General features: G+C 45.6%; 1 protein-coding gene across 2 annotated transcripts in view; it reads left to right on the top strand.

Moving 5' to 3' along the window:
• Positions 1-479: 479 nt before the first annotated feature.
• Positions 480-20,443, top strand: part of SRPX2 (sushi repeat containing protein X-linked 2) — a 411,391-nt gene continuing 391,427 nt past the window's right edge. The window contains exon 1 of one of the 2 annotated variants that reach the window (XM_069212794.1): positions 480-772. The gene's annotated coding sequence lies outside the window, so the exon portion shown is untranslated. Of the gene's footprint in view, positions 808-20,443 lie in introns of both variants that reach the window. The other variant, XM_069212786.1, reaches the window with a different exon arrangement.

Raw genomic sequence — 20,443 nt, 5'->3', positions numbered from 1 at the left:
TTTTGCAAGGTGACAAAACGACCATCTCATTAACTCGCACTAATTATTGGTTGGTGCCTAAAATAGGCCCTAAGAGTCACCAGGTAGAAGACCGTGACCCACTGTGTGACAGGCAGCAGAAGGGTGAATTCACTTCTGAACCCCAGACATTACGTGAACTATGTCGTTCCATTTTAATACAGTAGTTGCGTCCGATGGGCAACGCTGCGTCTGTCCAAAAAGAATAGCAATTATGTACTTGGTTTGACAACCAAACGAGGCACAAAATTGCATCGTGCAGACGCATGGACACAGCTCCATCCAAACCCGTTTTTAAATAAATCAGTTTTTTAGTCTGGCTGTAAGGTAGACATCTCATCAGTGCTGAGTCATGAAATCATTGTTCCTCCATGAGGAGTAAGGGTTTCCAGAGCCTTGGCACTGAGAGGCGTCCGCTGTTATCCATGCTTATAATTGCACTTGGGGGTTTCCTAGGCTCCAGATTTAGACACCGCGTTCCACGTGTGGTTTGCAGCCGGGAGGTTGTGCGGTTAGATGCCTCTTGCACAGAGACCGAGCAGAGTTTTTTGGCGTCTCTCTGCATACCGCACTCCCCTGCCCCACTCTGGGAAAGAGTCTTCCGCGGTTGTCTGGTTTCTGGCGGAATTTGGGACGACGGGTCGGAAACGCTGTGCAGCGCCAGCAACTTTTCTGACTGAACAAGGGGGCCCGCCAAAGGCTGCTCCGGAACAGGTCGGAGAGGAGTCCCACGGAAGAGAGCTACAGCCGTCAGGTATGAGCATCGGAGCCTTTACGTCCTTATCGTAGGTAGGTTCGACTCCTCCTAATACCAACCACATATGATGTGTGCGAACTCACGGGTTATAATTGCATTTATATAACGCTTACTGCCCCTGACGAGCCTTTAAAGGTTGTGAACACTTAACCCCTGTACAAAGAAATATAGCCACTGTTTATTTTGTATCTTAAATTTCGACTTGTGTCTATTTCGTGAGCAGACCACGCAGTCCTTTTTTTATTTGAATCGTGGGTTTTGCAGTCTCGTATTTATAATGAAAGTTCTGCGCCTGACACTCGGAAAAAAAGATAACACAAAACAGTTCTTGGCTTACATTTATTGTGCACTGTGTGTCTCTTGAGAACACAATAGAGCGCATAACTCAAATGTTTGGCGTAAGATGGCTCTCCGCATCTACAGGCATAGAGCTACTCAGCCGAAATGACATCTTTACAAGTGAAAAAACATCTGTAACGCTGAGCAGTCGGTATACGGCACTTGAAGTGCATGTTATAGGTACGCACTTTTTAGCACTTAGAGGGAAATTGCCTTGTCAGCGAAACAACTGTTTCTGTACCGACGGAGGAGGATTTCAGAATTAGAGTATTTCTCGGAGACCATGCCAGAAAGGCGGGAGATTTGAATACTAGAATAGATTGCATTGTCTGCGGAGCGTCTTAGCAAGCCTGGTTTGGTTTGAGGCATTAGGGCACTGAGGGCACCAAGAATGCGAGCGCATCATTCTTCAATATTCACGCACGATAAATGTACCACTCTTGGTGTGTAGCTCGAGTGCGTGCTTTCAAGCGGGAAACGCTGCTTCGGGGAACAGACAAAGATGGAAAGGCAGGTGTGAACAGAAGCCCACTTGAACAGACCATGCACTGTATCATCAGAGCGCCTCTGCTGATGAGACACGGACGCATGACTAATTCTAAAATCATGGACTGGGATTCGCCGCATAGAGCCATCCAGCCTGCTTCACATAACCAGCTGCACGGATGGTCTTCAAAATACTGTAGTGTTCATGTTCAGTTATTTACATAAAACGCTAAAAGCAATCACAAGGGATTTGCCCAACGTCACACGAGTGGGCACATAGTAAATATAGGATCAGAACTCCAGATTCCAGCACAGAGAAGGCTTTAGGGTGGATGCTGGGGGTGGGGTGGGGCTTGGGTGTCTTTGGGGGTGGGGGGAGTTGTGTTTAGCGTAACATATGATTTAAAAGCACCTACTGCAGAGTTCCTTGTGCGTCCAGCTTTCAGATAGTAATAAAAATGTCAAGATATCTCTTGTGATTAACATTTCTGCTTGAGAGAGAGATCTGATTTTTATCTAGTGGCAGTTCTGATACACCATAAAGTAGCGCAGAAGGATAATATACTTGCAGCAAAAAAAAAAAAAAAAATCTGTCTGCTGCAAAGAACAGATCTGTATTTTATGTGGATAGCGGAGTGTTAGTAAAGCTTTCCTTTACCAGCGCTTTAAAACAAATGAAATGTATGTAAGATAGGGGCTATGGAGGTATGAGTGGCACTTTTGTTCGGTAGTAGTGAAGGAATCTGAGGGGAAAGTCATGGGTGAGGGGATGCCAAAAAAAGATTGTCTGACCGGGCACTACCAGTGCTAAAGCGGGCCCTCTTCCTGTACTGCAGCTGTTAGGCCATAGACCACATCCCTTTCCTAACTATCGAGCTCCAAAACCCAAATGACAGTTTGCATTTCTACGTTCCCTCAAGGCAGCATCATGTTTCATGTCAGATGTGTTGGTCTCTTTAAAGAAAACTATAAAGCGCATATGCACATCAACAATATCACTTGCCCTAATCAATACCAGCAAGAGTCTTGCTAGCTGCAACACTTAAACATTTTATAACTATTTAAAGCTTTGTGGAAAGGTGACAAGTCACAGATTTGGGGTAGTTTAACCAGTCCAGTTCATTTAGTTTCAATCTGCTGCAAAAATGGTGTGCACATTTGGAGCTGGCAGGTGTACCATTTGCTTAGTTTATTTTGCTTACTTTATTACTCATAGTTCTAAACTTTCTTGTTATGGTCCTCAGATGTAAGGTCGAGCTTATCTCTTGATAGGGAGACACATGGATGCTGATCAGAGACAGAGACTCATCACCCTGGAAGGGTGGGCAGGCACAGGGACTGTGACTTGAAAGACTGTGGATTATCCATCAGCAATGTAGGCGTTCTTCAACGTGATGATAAAGTATTGTTTGACTATATTTGTATTATTTTGTCGAAGTGCTGGCTTTGCTCTTTGTATGGTTTGTTATTGATTTCTGGCGAGTGCTGGAAGGTTGCTAATTGCGTGTCTCATTTATTGTTGTTCTAAAGAACAACTTTTGTAGAATGTAAATTAATGAAATGACAATGTCCTTCTCTGCTAATAGTCTATTCTGAGAGTTTCTATAACAGTGAGAACAAAGAGAGAAGGGTTAGAGTGAAGATCTTCACACCTGCCAACACTGGGACAAGCCATATAGAATCATATCACCAGTTCCAATTCCTCAAGAAACAAGAATAAGAGACCTTGGGCCATATGTACCAATACATTTTCCCATTGACACAGAATGGGAAAAACCCTTTGCTACATCTGGCCCCTTGTTATTATATGGAACACACATACTATTGCTCATACAGGCCTGCTGGTGTGAACCATCTGTGAAACTCAAAATAGTTTTTGTTTTCAGTTCTGCAAGAGTTAGCTTCATCCTTAGTTGAAGTATTTCCTCTTGTTCACTCTTTGGATAATGTTGCTATTTTATTTGTCATTTTCGTTCCTCAATTTTCTAGTTCTTGAGTGTGTTATTCCTTAATGAAAAGGGGGTTGGAGTTTTACTATCTATATATAATCTATTGTATCCTAAGTCCAGGGATGAGGGCAAACAACAGGAAGTTTAGGGCTGTTTGCATTTTACTTCATCCCAAAGCCAAACTTTAGGCCACAACAAGCAAAAACACAACAGTTGCTTTTATCTCTCAGGGTCCTTTTGCCTGAGAATAACCCATACATCAGGGATCCTATTGTTCACTTATGCATTGTGCATATAGAGGATCAGTGAATTACAAAAAAACTGTAAAAGCTCACTTGCCAGAGAATCCTCTAGTGGCGAGTGGGCTGCCTGTGTCTTTAGAGTACTTCTGGAGAAATGAGCACATGGTTTCAGTGTAAAGGGATAAACATCCTAAATATCTCCCCCAGAGATTGTTCCTTTTTAATAGGCAGCAAGGCCACCAGTCTGCCAACCCAAATCTGCTTCTCCTGCTACAGTGACCCACAAATCGCTCTGGTTTGCCCTTAAGGGTGAATGCCCAACCAGTGGGAGGGAGGGTTGAGCATTTACCCACAGGTTGGTGATCCACCAAGCTTGAGTCTCTCTCAATCTGAGGCTTTTTGCCCTCTTGTCCTTGTGCATCCTTGTTGTTAACCAAGGCAGGTGAAGTTCCAACGCTAGACCTCATGCCAAAATGGAAGAAAGAGCAGCGAGTAGGCCCTCAGAGGTGCCGTCTATGTCACCTGGCAGAAGAACATTTGGTGCACATGGTCTGAACCTGCCCAGCTTTGGCTGCTGAAAGAAGACTTTTACTGAAAAAAGAATTAAATGGTTTAAGGATCAGATCCTGTAGACAAGCATTAATCAAAGCTTTTAAGCCACAAAATACCATATTGAATATTAGGCTGGTACAATTTTTGGCAATCTTTTCATTCAAAACTTCTGTCTCCTGAAACAACCTAGTCACAGGAAGGGCGAAAATGGCAACAAAATCCTTTAACTCAGTATGAACACCTTAAAGAATGGAAGGTTCTTAGGCAGCATTGCAGAGTGCTCAGCCAGTGCTGTAACAAATGCTGGTACCAAACAATCGGATCTAAGTAGGGGCAAACCAAACCTGTAGAATGCATCATACCATTTTCCTCTTACAAATTTTACTGTACTACAAATGTTTTACTGTGCCAATATCGTATCACAGAGTACTCAGCCATCGCTAAAACAAGGTCTTGTACTAACATTCGGATTCAAGTAGGGGTAAACAAAATCTGTAGAATGTATCATATCATTTCTATTTCATGACTTTCACTGTACCATAAATCTCTTATTGCACTGATATTTGTTAAATTTTATGTGGAAGGAACTTATTTTTATGGTTATAATTAACAAATAAAGTACATTTTCATCACTAGTGGGCTGCAGTACTCATTGTGCCAGCTGCTAAAATAGCACTGTACGCATGTTTCCCGGCCTGCCACTGCAGCCTGGGTGTGTAGTTTTAAACTGCCACTGGGACATGGTAAAATAAACATTTTGCAAGGCCTAAACCTTCCTTTTTAATACTGATGAGTCACCGTACATGCCCATAGGGCACAATGCATGGAGTGGAAGTGGCAGGGCCAGAATATTTGATGTTTTACATGCCCTAGCAGTGAGAAACTTCCAAAGTCATGTTTCACTGTGGCAAGAATGGCTCTCCTAAAGGCTAACACTTCTTTACACTGTTACACTTCATAAGTGCTAACTCCAGTTTAAAAGTAGCTGTTGAACCTGAGAGCCTTAGGTTGGTCTTTCCCCAGACATTTTGCCTGCTTGCTCACAGTTTTGCTGATTTCTTTTTGTTGGCCTTAAGACTCTGAATACTTTACCACTTCTTTCCAGGGCTGTAGTGCACGTGCTCCCTCCCTAAAACATGATTTAATTGGTATGTACCTAACTGTCATAAATGATTTACATATAAATCCCTAGTAAAGTGCACTACATGTGCCCAGGGCCTGTAAATTACATTTTACTGGTTGTCCAGCTGCACTGCTTGTGCCACCCACTTAAGTAGCTCTTTAAAACATGTCCCAGCCTTGCCATTTGCCAAGTGCATTTACCTGAATTGCAAGTAGTGCCGAGGCACTTGGAGGTACTTGGCAAGGGGGTTGGCTGAGGTGTATATGAAACTGATGAATCCAAAAGTGGTGACCAGTCCTTTCAAGGGTTTAATCACTAAAGTGAAGTGTTTTTAGAGCAACCTGTTGCATGACGTGAACCAGCCAGCATGATGTATTGTATACAGTGGAAGGTGGAAGTAGATCAGAGAAGGTTATGCAGTGTACAGGTGGTAAAGTTAAAAACTTTTTGAGGGGGCTGAAGGTAGTAGTAATACAACAGACTCAAGAGCAGGCTGGTAAAATATTTTATTTTGTTTAGGGTACGTTCTCCAGCCAGGGTACTGGTAGAGTGGAGGGCTAGGCCTGGTGGATATTATATATTCTGACCATGTTGAGTGAGATAATGGTGGTTGTTTTGGCTGTCATTGTAATAAATTGCAATGTTTCCTTGTTAAAATGAACCTTGAGGATACAGGTACATGAGAAAAGAAAATGGATTGTGGAGCAGAACGAGATATGTTTTACAATTTCTTCCCCCTTGAAATTAATGATTCAACTGCATATAGCACCAGTCTTGAAGAAAAATGCATATGATCCCTATAAACATCGATTTCACAAAAAAATTTAAGCAAATTAAGCCAGGGTTGAAAGAGTGATGACCTGACTTAATCTGATTGTAGGAGGCTGGACTGGCTTGTAGTGAGTACCAAAGGGTACTTACACCTTGCACCAGGCACAGGTATCCCTAATTAGTGTAGAGGGGTGTCTAGCAGCTTAGGCTGATAGAAAAGGTAGCTTAGCAGAGCAGCTTAGGCTGAACTAGGAGACGAGTGAAGCTCCTACAGTACCACTAGTGTCATATGCACAATATCATAAGAAAACACAATACACAGATATACTAAAAATAAAGGTACTTTATTTTTATGACAATATGCCAAAAGTATCTCAGTGAGTACCCTCAGTATGAGGATAGCAAATATACACAAGATATATGTACACAATACCAAAATATGCAGTAATAGCAATAGAAAACAGCGCAAACAATGTATAGTCACAAGAGAATGCAATGGGGGCACACAGGGATAGGGGCAACACAAACCATATACTCTAGAAGTGGAATGCGAACCACGAATGGACCCCAAACCTATGTGACCTTGTAGAGGGTCGCTGGGACTGTAAGAAAACAGTGAGGGTTAGAAAAATAGCCCACCCCAAGACCCTGAAAAGTGGGTGCAAAGTGCAAGTAAGTTCCCCAGAGAGCACAGAAGTCGTGATAGGGGAATCCTGCAAGAAACAACAACACCAGCAATGCAACAACAATGGATTTCCTGACGAGAGTACCTGTGGAACAAGGGGACCAAGTCCAAGAGTCACGATCAAGTCGGGAGTGGGCAGATGCCCAGGAAAAGCCAGCTGTGGGTGCAAAGAAGCTGCCACCAGATGGTAGAAGCTGTGGATTCTGCAAGGACGACAAGGGCTAGAAACTTCCCCTTTGGAGGATGGATGTCCCACGTCATGAAGAGTCATGCAGAAGTGTTTCCGTGCAGAAAGACCGCAAACAAGCCTTGCTAGCTGCAAGGGTTGCTGGTTAGGGTTTTTGGATGCTGCAGTGGCCCAGGAGGGACCAGAATGTCACCAATTGCGTGAGGAGACAGAGGGGGCGCCCAGCAAGAGAAGGAGTGCACTCAGAAGCAAGCAGCACCCGCAGAAGTGCCGGAACAGGCACTACGAAATGGAGTGAACCGGAGTTCACCCGAAGTTGCACAAGAGGGTCCCACGAAGCCGGAGGACAACTCAGGAGGTCGTGCAATGCAGGTTAGAGTGCCGGGGACCCAGGCTTGGCTGTGCACAAAGGAAATCCTCGTTGAGTGCACAGGAGCCGGAGTAGCTGCAAAACACGCGGTTCCCAGCAATGCAGTATAGCGTGGGGAGGCAAGGACTTACCTCCACCAAACTTGGACTGAAGAGTCACTGGACTGTGGGAGTCACTTGGACAGAGTTGCTGAGTTCAAGGGACCTCGCTCGTTGTGCTGAGAGGAGACCCAGAGGACCGGTGATGCAGTTCTTTGGTGCCTGCGGTTGCAGGGGGAAGATTCCGTCGACCCACGGGAGATTTCTTCGGAGCTTCTAGTGCAGAGAGGAGGCAGACTACCCCACAGCATGCACCACCAGGAAAACAGTCGAGAAGGCGGCAGGATCAGCGTTACAAGGTTGCAGTAGTCGTCTTTGCTACTTTGTTGCAGTTTTGCAGGCTTCCAGCGCGGTCAGCAGTCGATTCCTTGGCAGAAGGTGAAGAGAGAGATGCAGAGGAACTCTGATGAGCTCTTGCATTCGTTATCTAAGGAATTCCCCAAAGCAGAGACCCTAAATAGCCAGAAAAGGAGGTTCAGCTACCTAAGAGAGAGGATAGGCTAGCAACACCTGAAGGAGCCTATCAGAAGGAGTCTCTGACGTCACCTGCTGGCCCTGGCCACTCAGAGCAGTACAGTGTGCCAGCAGCACCTCTGTTTCCAAGATGGCAGAGGTCTGGAGCACACTGGAGGAGCTCTGGGCACCTCCCAGGGGAGGTGCAGGTCAGGGGAGTTGTCGCTCCCCTTTCCTTTGTCCAGTTTTGCGCCAGAGCAGGGCTGAGGGATCCCTGAACCGGTGTAGACTGGCTTATGCAGAGATGGGCACCTTCTGTGCCCATCAAAGCATTTCCAGAGGCTGGGGGAGGCTACTCCTCCCTAGCCCTGACACCTTATTCCAAAGGGAGAGGGTGTAACACCCTCTCTCTGAGGAAGTCCTTTGTTCTGCCTTCCTGGGCCAAGCCTGGCTGGACCCCAGGAGGGCAGAAACCTGTCTGAGGGGTTGGCAGCAGCAGCAGCTGCAGTGAAACCCCGGGAAAGGCAGTTTGGCAGTACCCGGGTCTGTGCTAGAGACCCGGGGAATCATGGGATTGTCTCCCCAATACCAGGATGGCATTGGTGGGGCAATTCCATGATCTTAGACATGTTACATGGCCATATTCAGAGTTACCATTGTGAAGCTATACATAGGTAGTGACCTATGTATAGTGCACACGTGTAATGGTGCCCCCGCACTCACAAAGTCCGGGGAATTGGCCCTGAACAATGTGGGGGCACCTTGGCTAGTGCCAGGGTGCCCACACACTAAGTAACTTAGTACCCAACCTTTACTAGGTAAAGGTTAGACATATAGGTGACTTATAAGTTACTTAAGTGCAGTGTAAAATGGCTGTGAAATAACGTGGACGTTATTTCAATCAGGCTGCAGTGGCAGGCCTGTGTAAGAATTGTCAGAGCTCCCTATGGGTGGCAAAAGAAATGCTGCAGCCCATAGGGATCTCCTGGAACCCAATACCCTGGGTACCTCAGTAACATATACTAGGGAATTATAAGAGTGTTCCAGTATGTCAATGTAAATTGGTAAAATTGGTCACTAGCCTGTTAGTGACAATTTGGAAAGAAATGAGAGAGCATAACCACTGAGGTTCTGATTAGCAGAGCCTCAGTGAGACAGTTAGTCATAACACAGGTAACACATACAGGGCACACTTATGAGCACTGGGGCCCTGGCTGGCAGGGTCCCAGTGACACATACAACTAAAACAACATATATACAGTGAAATAAGGGGGTAACATGCCAGGCAAGATGGTACTTTCCTACACAACCCCCTCCCCCAAACGAAGGACAATAAGACTAGCCATGACCTGATGAGTCTTCATTGTCTAAGTGGAAATATCTGGAGAGTCCATCTGCATTGGAGTGGGTACTCCCAGGTCTATGTTCCACTGTATAATCCATTCCCTGTAGGGATATGGACCACCTCAACAATTTAGAGTTTTCACCTTTCATTTGTTTTAGCCAAAGTAGAGGTTTGTGGTCTGTCTGAACAATGAATTGAGTGCCAAACAGGTATGGCCTCAACTTCTTCAGTGCCCAGACCACAGCAAAGGCCTCCCTCTCTATGGCAGACCAACGCTTTTCTCTAGGGGTCAACCTCCTGCTGATAAAAGCAACAGGTTGATCCTGGCCCTCAGAATTAAGTTGTGATAAGACTGCCCCTACCCCTAATTCAGATGCATCAGTTTGGACAGTGAATTTTTTGGAGTAACAGGGGCTTTTCAGGACAGGTGCAGAGCACATGACCTGCTTCAGCTCCTCAAAAGCTTTCTGACAGCTAGCTGTCCACAATACCTTTTTAGGCATTTTCTTAGATGTGAGGTCATTAAGAGGGGCTGCAATGGAGCCATAGTTCTTTATGAACCTCCTGTAATACTCAGTGAGGCCTAAGAAGGCTCTCACCTGGGTCTGAGTTGTAGGGGGAACCCAATCTATAATAGTTTGGATTTTCCCCTGAAGTGGTGCAATCTGTTCTCCACCTACTAGGTGTCCCAGATAAACCACTTTCCCACACCCTATCTGGCACTTTGAAGCCTTGATAGTGAGGCCTGCCTTTTGCAGGGCCTCCAAAACTTTCCATAGGTGGACCAGGTGATCATCCCTACTGGAGCTAAAGACAGCTATATCATCTAGATATGCTGCACTTAAAGCTTCCAGCCCTTGCAGGACTGTGTTCACCAACCTTTGAAAAGTGGCAGGTGCATTTTTCAATCCAAAAGGCATTACTGTGAATTGGTAATGGCCTCTAATGGTTGAAAATGCTGTTTTTGCTTTTGCATTCTCTGATAACTTGATCTGCCAATACCCTGCAGTCAAATCAAAGGTGTTTAGATACTTGGCAGATGCCAGTGTATCTATTAGCTCATCTGCCCTGGGTATAGGGTGAGCATCAGTTTTTGTTACCTGGTTGAGACCTTTATAGTCTACACAAAACCGCATTTCCTTCTTTCCATCCTTGGAATGAGGTTTTGGTACAAGTACCACAGGAGAGGCCCATGGACTTTCAGAGTGCTCAACCACTCCCAGTTCAAGCATTTTCTGCACTTCTTGCTTTATGCAGTCTCTGACATGGTCAGGCTGCCTATAGATCTTATTTTTGACAGGCAAGCTGTCTCCAGTATCTATAGTGTGCTCACACCAAGAAGTGGTGCCTGGCACAGTAGAGAAGAGTTCAGAAAACTGACCCAGGAGATTTATGCAGTGGTCTTTCTGCTGAGCAGTAAGACAATCTGCCAAAACTACACCTTCCACTAGAGCATCTTGTTCTGTGGAAGAGAAGAGATCAGGGAGAGGGTCACTCTCTTCTTCCTGTCCCTCATCTGTTGCCATGAGCAGAGTGAGATCAGCCCTGTCATAGTAGGGTTTCAGGCTATTGACATGGAGCACCCTAAGGGGACTCCTGGCAGTGCCTAAGTCAACTAAGTAGGTGACTTCTCCCTTCTTTTCAACAATTATGTGGGGTCCGCTCCATTTGTCTTGGAGTGCTCTTGGGGCCACAGGCTCCAAGACCCACACTTTTTGCCCTGGTTGGTACTGAACCAAAACAGCCTTCTGGTCATTGCTTTTGGAGCTCTTGACTGGCCTGAAGGTTTTTACTGGTCTTTTTCATGTACTCAGCCATCCTAGATCTTAGGCCAAGTACATAGTCCACTATGTCATGCTTTGGAGCTTTTAAAGGTTGTTCCCAACCCTCCTTAACAAGTGTTAGGGGACCTCTTACAGGGTGTCCAAATAGGAGTTCAAAGGGGCTGAAGCCCACTCCTTTTTGGGGTACCTCCCTGTAAGCAAAAAGGAGGCAAGGTAACAGGATATCCCATCTCCTGCAGAGTTTTTCAGGGAGTCCCATTATCATACCATTGAGAGTTTTGTTAAATCTCTCCACCAGTCCATTTGTTTGTGGATGATAGGGTGTGGTGAACTTGTATGTCACACCACATTCCTTTCACATGGCCTTTAAGTAAGCAGACATGAAATTGCTTCCCCTGTCTGATACCACCTCTTTTGGGAAGCCCACCCTGGAAAAGATTCCCAGGAGGGCCTTTGCCAATGCAGGAGCTGTAGTGGTCCTTAGAGGAATTACTTCAGGATATCTGGTGGCATGGTCCACTACCACCAAGATAAACCTATTGCCTGAAGCAGTAGGAGGGTCAAGGGGGCCAACTATGTCAACCCCTACCCTTTCAAAGGGAACCCCAACCACAGGCAGTGGAATAAGGGGTGCCTTTGGAGTGCCACCTGTCTTGCCACTGGCTTCACAGGACTTACAAAATTCCTTTGTGTCCTCTGACATTCTAGGCCAATGAAACAAGGGGACAAGCCTGTCCCAAGTTTTCATTTGCCCCAAATGTCCAGCTAAGGGAATGTCGTGGGATAGAGTTAGGAGGAACTTTCTGTACTCCTGAGGAATCACCAATCTCCTGGCAGCTCCAGGTTTTGGATCCCTTGCTTCAGTGTACAAAAGGTTATCCTCCCAGTAAACTCTGTGAGAGTCACTGACATCCCCATTTGCTTGTTTGACAGTTTGCTGCCTTAGACCCTCTAGTGTGGGACAGGTATGCTGTGCCACACTCAGCTCCTCCCTGGCAGGCCCCCCTTCACCCAAAAGCTCAGCAGTGTCTGCTTCCAGCTCCTCTGGTGTAGGTTCTGCATAGGGTGGAAATTCTTCTTCTTCAGAAGTTGAATTCACTGTAGAGGGAGGGATAGTAGGTAGTGATTTACTTTTACTAACCCTAACTTTAGGGAGCACTTGGTCCATTCTTCCAGGATCCAAGTTACCCTGTCCTTTTTGCTTTTTGGCCTGAGCCCTGGTTAAAACAAAAATATGCCCTGGAATGCCCAGCATTGCTGCATGAGCCTCCAACTCCACATCTGACCAAGCTGATGTCTCTAAATCATTTCCTAGTAGACAGTCTACAGGTAAATCTGAGGCAACCACAACTTTCTTTGGACCAGTAACCCCCCCCAGTTGAGATTTACAACAGCCATGGGGTGGCTAAGTGTGTTGTTATGAGCATCGGTTACTTGGTACTGGTGACCAAGTAGGTGTTGTTCAGGGTGGACCAGTTTCTCTATTCCCATGGTAACACTGGCACCTGTGTCCCTGTAGGCCTGAACCTCAACACCATTTATTAGGGGTAGTTGCTTGTACTTATCCATGTTAAGGGGACAAGCAACCAAGGTGGCTAAATCAATAGCCCCCTCAGAGACTAACACAGCCTCTGTGGTCTCCCTAACAAGACCAACCCCAACTAAATTACCAAAAGTGAGCCCAGCTACTCCCTTGGATTGGCTATTAGTAGGTTTGCTCCCACCACCACTGCTATTACTAGGGGCACTAGGTGTAGCAGCAGGGGTTGTAGTGGTAGGAGGCTTGGTGCTTTTCTTTGGACAACTGGGATCTATTGTCCAATGGCCTTTTATTTTACATAAATAGCACCATGGTTTCTTTTCTTTGTTTTGATTTGAAGAGGATTTGGGCCCACCACCCCCACCAGAGTGTTTTTGTGGGCCTGATGAAGACTCATTTTTAGATTTGTCCCCACCCTTGTCAGATGATTTACCATCCTTCTTCTTGCCATCCTTGTCACCCCCTGTATGAACATTTCTGTTCACCCTTGTTCTGACCCATTTGTCTGCCTTCTTTCCCAATTCTTGGGGAGAGGTCAGATCAGAGTCTACCAGGTACTGGTGTAACAAATCAGGCACACAATTTTTAAGTATATGCTCTCTCAGGATTAAGTTATACAGGCTTTCATAGTCAGCAACTTTACTGCCATGTAACCACCCCTCCAAGGCCTTCACTGAATGGTCAACAAAGTCTACCCAGTCTTGTGAAGACTCCTTTTTGGTTTCTCTGAACTTCATCCTGTACTGTTCAGTGGTTAAGCCATAACCATCTAGGAGTGCATTCTTAAGAACTGTAAAATTATTGGCATCACTTTCCTTTACAGTAAGGAGCCTATCCCTACCCTTTCCACTGAAAGATAGCCATAGGATAGCAGCCCACTGCCTTTGAGGGACCTCTTCTACAACACAGGCCCTCGCAAGTGCAGCAAACCACTTGTTAATGTCATCCCCCTCCCTGTAAGGGGGAACTATCTTGTGCAGATTCCTAGAATCATGCTCTTTTGCAGGATGACTATTGGGAATACTGCTGCTGCCACCATGGGGTTCAAACCCCAATTTCTGTCTTTCTCTTTCTATCTCCAGGGACTGCCTATCTAAATCCAGCTGTTGCTTCTTGAGCTTCAGCCTGGATTGTTCCACTCTCAATCTATTGAGCTCCCTTTCTAACACTCTGTCATCAGGGTGGGTGGGTGAGGCATGTCTTCAAACAGAAGTATGGTGAGAATGAACAGAGGGAGACCTGACCCTAACAGATGGCACTCTAACAACCTGGCTAACAGAAGTAACACTCCTACTATGATGAGAAGGAACACTCTTACTGTGATGTGAGGTAACACTATTACTGTGGTGTGAATTCGCATCAGTACCAGCTATGCTAGGTGGTCTGCTAATGGCCAGGTTGGGAAGGTTCCCTTCTAAATCCTTTGCTAGGGGTGCCCCAGGGTCAGATTGGGAACCATCAGCTAATTTCTCAACAGAAGTGCCAACTCTGGTCTTATCTTGTTCAATGAGCATATTAACCAACAGTTCTCTACAGGGATTCTTCCCTACCCCTAAACCTCTTTCAATGCAGAGACTCCTTGCTCCTTTCCAGCTAAGGTGATCATAAGCAAGTTTGGACAGATCAACAGTTTGGCCTGTGCCAGACATTTTAGAAAGTGTTTAAGGGATAGAAAAATAAATAACAAGTTTTTAGAACTTTTTAAAGAACAGAAAAAAAAAAACTTTAAAAACTTTTTAAGAACTTTTTTGAAAGTTTAGATGTACTTTTCAGCACTTAGTAAAAGAAGTGAGAGAAGAAAAGCAAAACTTTTTGGTTAGGTGTACATACACTGAGCTTGTTTTGTATATTTTTCTCTTATGAAAAGTACAATGACAAAAGTGGTAAGTAGTTGCAAAGTACTTATCCCACCGCTGCACAACCAATATAGGAGGCTGGACTGGCTTGTAGTGAGTACCAAGGGGTACTTACACCGTGCACCAGGCCCAGGTATCCCTTATTAGTGTAGAGGGGTGTCAAGCAGCTTAGGCTGATAGAAAAGGTAGCTTAGCAGAGCAGCTTAGGCTGAACTAGGAGACGAGTGAAGCTCCTACAGTACCACTAGTGTCATATTCACAATATCATAAGAAAACACAATACACAGATATACTAAAAATAAAGGTACTTTATTTTTATGACAATATGCCAAAAGTATCTCAGTGAGTACCCTCAGTATGAGGATAGCAAATATACACAAGATATATGTACACAATACCAAAATATGCAGTAATAGCAATAGAAAACAGTGCAAACAATGTATAGTCACAATAGAATGCAATGGGGGCACATAGGGATAGGGGCAACACAAACCATATACTCTAGAAGTGGAATGCGAACCACGAATGGACCCCAAACCTATGTGACCTGGTAGAGGGTCGCTGGGACTGTAAGAAAACAGTGAGGGTTAGAAAAATAGCCCACCCCAAGACCCTGAAAAGTGGGTGCAAAGTGCACCTAAGTTCCCCAGAGAGCACAGAAGTCGTGATAGGGGAATCCTACAAGAAACAACAACACCAGCAATGCAACAATGATGGATTTCCTGACGAGAGTACCTGTGGAACAAGGGGACCAAGTCCAAGAGTCACGATCAAGTCGGGAGTGGGCAGATGCCCAGGAAATGCCAGCTGTGGGTGCAAAGAAGCTGCCACTGGATGGTAGAAGCTGTGGATTCTGCAAGGACGACAAGGGCTAGAAACTTCCTCTTTGGAGGATGGATGTCCCACGCCGTGAAGAGTCGTGCAGAAGTGTTTCCGCGCAGAAAGACCGCAAACAAGCCTTGCTAGCTGCAAGGGTCGCGGTTAGGGTTTTTGGATGCTGCTGTGGCCCAGGAGGGACCAGGATGTCGCCAATTGCGTGAGGAGACAGAGGGGGTGCCCAGCAAGAGAAGGAGCCCACTCAGAAGCAAGCAGCAACCGCGGAAGTGCCGGAACAGGCACTACGATGTGGAGTGAACCGGAGCTCACCCAAAGTTGCACAAGAGGGTCCCACGAAGCCGGAGGACAACTCAGGAGGTCGTGCAAAGCAGGTTAGAGTGCCAGGGACCCAGGCTTGGCTGTGCACAAAGGAAATCCTCGGTGAGTGCACAGGAGCCGGAGTAGCTGCAAAACACGCGGTTCCCAGCAATGCAGTCTAGCGTGGGGTGGCAAGGACTTACCTCCACCAAACTTGGACTGAAGAGTCACTGGACTGTGGGAGTCACTTGGACATAGTTGCTGAGTTCAAGGGACCTCGCTCGTCGTGCTGAGAGGAGACCCAGAGGACCGGTGATGCAGTTCTTTGGTGCCTGCGGTTGCAGGGGGAAGATTCCGTCGACCCACAGGAGATTTCTCCGGAGCTTCTAGTGCAGAGAGGAGGCAGACTACCCCCACAGCATGCACCACCAGGAAAACAGTTGAGAAGGCGGCAGGATCAGCGTTACAAGGTCGCAATAGTCGTCTTTGCTACTTTGTTGCAGTTTTGCAGGCTTCCAGCGCGGTCAGCAGTCGATTCCTTGGCAGAAGGTGAAGAGAGAGATGCAGAGGAACTCTGATGAGCTCTTGCATTCGTTATCTAAAGAATTCCCCAAAGCAGAGACCCTAAATAGGCAGAAAAGGAGGTTTGGCTACCTAGGAGAGAGGATAGGCTAGCAACACCTGAAGGAGCCTATCAGAAGGAGTCTCTAACATCACCTGCTGGCCCTGGCCACTCAGAGCAGTCCAGTGTGCCAGCAGCACCTCTGTTTCCAAGATGGCAGAGGTCTGGAGCACACTGGAGGAGCTCTGGGCACCTCCCAGGGGAGGTGCAGGTCAGGGGAGTGGTCACTCCCCTTTCCTTTGTCCAGTTTCGCGCCAGAGCAGGGCTGAGGGATCCCTGAACCGGTGTAGACTGGCTTATGCAGAGATGGGCACCCTCTGTGCCCATCAAAGCATTTCCAGAGGCTGTCCTCCCCAGCCCTGACACCTTATTCCAAAGGGAGAGGGTGTAACACCCTCTCTCTGAGGAAGTCCTTTGTTCTGCCTTCCTGGGCCAAGCCTGGCTGGACCCCAGGAGGGCAGAAACCTGTCTGAGGGGTTGGCAGCAGCAGCAGCTGCAGTGAAACCCCGGGAAAGGCAGTTTGGCAGTACCCAGGTCTGTGCTAGAGACCCGGGGAATCATGGGATTGTCTCCCCAATACCAGGATGGCATTGGTGGGGCAATTCCATGATCTTAGACATGTTACATGGCCATATTCGGAGTTACCATTGTGAAGCTATACATAGGTAGTGACCTATGTATAGTGCACACGTGTAATGGTGCCCCCGCACTCACAAAGTCCGGGGCATTGGCCCTGAACAATGTGGGTGCACCTTGGCTAGTGCCAGGGTGCCCACACACTAAGTAACTTAGCACCCAACCTTTACTAGGTGAAAGTTAGACATATCGGTGACTTATAAGTTACTTAAGTGCAGTGTAAAATGGCTGTGAAATAACGTGGACGTTATTTCACTCTGGCTGCAGTGGCAGGCCTGTGTAAGAATTGTCAGAGCTCCCTATGGGTGGCAAAAGAAATGCTGCAGCCCATAGGGATCTCAAGAAACCCCAATACTCTGGGTACCTCAGTACCATATACTAGGGAATTATAAGGGTGTTCCAGTATGCCACTGTAAATTGGTAAAATTGGTCACTAGATCAACAGTCTACTCTTTCTCCACCTCCTTTACCACAGGTCGGCCATGTCCCCTCCAGTTCTAAGAGACATATACATGCAATCCTTTTTTGCAATTCATGGATTTGTCAGAGAAAATCATCGCCTTCTACTTAAAAAAAAACTATACTAGCTCGCCACATCAAGACTAACTAGTAGCGGAGAGTGTAAAGGCATGAGACAGCTATGCGTTTGTGAGTTATCCAAGTGAAATTAATCTAGCAATACAATCAAGCATTGCGAAATCACTGTAATAATTTTTGACAATAGCAATTGTTTTTTTACAGTTTCCAGATCCAACCAGATCTAAAATCAGAAAAGACATATGAGAGGGGTATGGCTAGATTTTCACGTATGACAGGCAATCCAGTGTTAGACCCATTCTCTGGAGCTGATGGGGCTGTGGGCAACTGCACTTTCTTGTAACAAGAATTGCTACTGTCTGAGGAACCTCAAGTGCCAGTTACTACTGCAATCTCAACAAGTACATCCATGTTAGATTTTGACTTTCAATGGGTAGTGGTTCAAACTGTCAAGGCTAAGGGCCTTGTGTAGATATTGGTGGATGGGTTACTCCGGCTAAGGGCCTTGTTCCCATTATGTTCAAAAGGATTTAGATTTTGGTGGACAGGATATCCATCACCATTGTGACAGAGTAACCCATCTGCCAATATCTAAATCAGACTCTAAATCTTGAAAGCTTTTTTATTTGGGTAGTGTGTTAAATTCAGCTACCACATACATAAAGGAGAATAATTCTATTGTCTAGACAGTTTTATGAATTCATATAAAAAATACTTTATTTCTGTAAAACTCAATTCCTTAGTAAGAAGAAGGTTTGAATAACACTGTGTTCGGTACAAGTTCAAGTTATATTTGTCAGACTTGGTATGTAATAACTCTGATATGTTCCCTCAGGCTTATGCATTTAATACAACAGGGCTTATCGATGTAGTTCGGTGATGGTTAATGGTGCAAAACCAGTGTCTGGTTTTGAGAGTGAGTTTTCACACAATGGTCTTATTTTAGCTTGGTATGTGCATATGACGTGATAAAGTGGATTCCAGACCACCTGGTTTTGACACTTGGTTAAGTAGGTGAGGAGCAACCAGCACTCAGTCTGGTGGTGTGATGTTGTAACCACAAGGGAATAAACCCATTTTTCCTATTGTATACATTTTATTGTGTTTTTCTTAATTTTGTCTCACCTTTAATATGGTCACCCCTTCCAAAATTGTATCCCTTCAATACGTATGCCACCTCTTATGACTGCCTAGTTGTTTTCCTCTTAAGCAGCTTCCCTCCCCCATGCGGGGGTTTGATAGCTTCCAGACACCGTATGAGGTGCTGGCTTCTCTTGTCTAGCCACCCTGTAGTAAATAATTTCTTATTTTGCTCCTTTTCAGAACCACATCCTATGTTCAACATAGTCAGAAGAGCCTCACTATGCAACTACCTTCTGTAGGGCAACTATGCTAACCATATTTTCCTATGAAGGAGATTGATTAGACATCGGTGCCTATGCTACCCTTGATTCTTTCCAGCCAACATTCCACAATTTAGCTTCAGTGAACAATTGTTACATGGAATTTAGTACTTATGGTTTCCTTATAACTCTGCAGTAGTGTATGTTTTTCAGATTCCATCAGTTGAGCTGCTGACTATTGGCAAGTTTTATCAGTCATAGGTTTTATTACATACGCTATGTGCATGCATATTTCTAAACCTTACTCTTCTTACTCAAGAAACATAGTCAAGCTCTTCAATAATTACTCCCACAGTGTGCTTCACCTCACAGTTTGCTTATATTTCCTCTTCCTCACCCTCACCCTTTTCAAGATGGCGGATCACCTTCCAGCTGTTTTAAGAAGCGGTGAAAGATGGTGCCCTTCCGCATCGGCCTTAGGATGGGCAGCTTTGGTGTGACACTTTGGCGGCATCCGTGAGGATCTCAACCATTTCAGATGTTGTGATATTGGATGGGTGGTGGTGGTGGAGTTTTGCCCTGCCCCATTTAACACAGAAGATGTGTTTAACACTCTCCCCGGTTATTCAGAGTGGTAAATCTAGTGCAAGTGTAGGTCCTATTATTTCCACGCCCTTCTAGATCTGTGTTTGTTTTACAGGACAGTTGATTAGTCTCCTGTGTTTTAGGTTTAGGTGCCACTCATAGGTGGCATAAGCAGGTTACGGTCAGTAAAGTGGAATGTACCCTGTAAGTTGTTATGTTTTGGTAAGATGGGCCCAAATGGGTTGATTTCACTTTCCCTCACAGGCAAGGGACCTTGTGCCCAGATGACCTACACTGATGGCATGGGTGCTGTCAACGAAGTCAGGGTCATTTTGGATTTATTGCACTTATTTCTGGGAGAGACTTATTAAGGAGGCTTTACACTTTCCCTCGATCAAAGGGGGAGCTGTATTTTGGGGGCACAGTAACGTTGGTGACAGCTCCTTCTTGCAATTACCTGGATAAACGTGGTTTTGGGCACACCAGTACTTCCTGCACAGGTCTAGATCTACGACCGGATTGTTTTTTCCATTTCTGTCCATATTTGGTGAAGTCATACATTTGAGTTTTTTCTAATTCTTCTATTTACTATGAACTTTTGTTATTTTTGTTACCTTTCAAGTGTTTATTTCCCCATCAGTTGCTGTATTGAATGTTTGTTCCCCTCCCCCCCCCCTTGTATACTGTCTCCTGCAGACAGTGACTGAAAATGTTCTCATTCAAGCCATAGGTCCTTGCTTTGTCCTGATGAAGCCCTTATACAAAAATTCAGGAGGCCAAAATGCGTCGGCAATATCTTGAAGCCCACTATTTGTATGGCGGCGAACTAAGGAATGTAGCCAAGGGGTGACTGAGAATTAAGGACTAATGCAAAACGAGTCCTTTCGAAATTTCAATCAGGCTTCACTTTTACCAAACCACCAGAAGCATTTTCACTGGCCACTACTAATTGTTTAGAAAAGAACTGTATAGAAATCAGCTATTGATTTTTAGTAGCGGTCCCCCCCTCCCCCAGCGCCTTGAGACCCTCC

This window comes from Pleurodeles waltl, chromosome 2_1 (assembly GCF_031143425.1).
Source record: "Pleurodeles waltl isolate 20211129_DDA chromosome 2_1, aPleWal1.hap1.20221129, whole genome shotgun sequence".
Classification (NCBI taxonomy): Eukaryota; Metazoa; Chordata; class Amphibia; order Caudata; family Salamandridae; genus Pleurodeles; species Pleurodeles waltl.
Note: the sequence above shows the minus strand (reverse complement) of the source record. Positions and strands in the feature narration are given on the sequence as shown.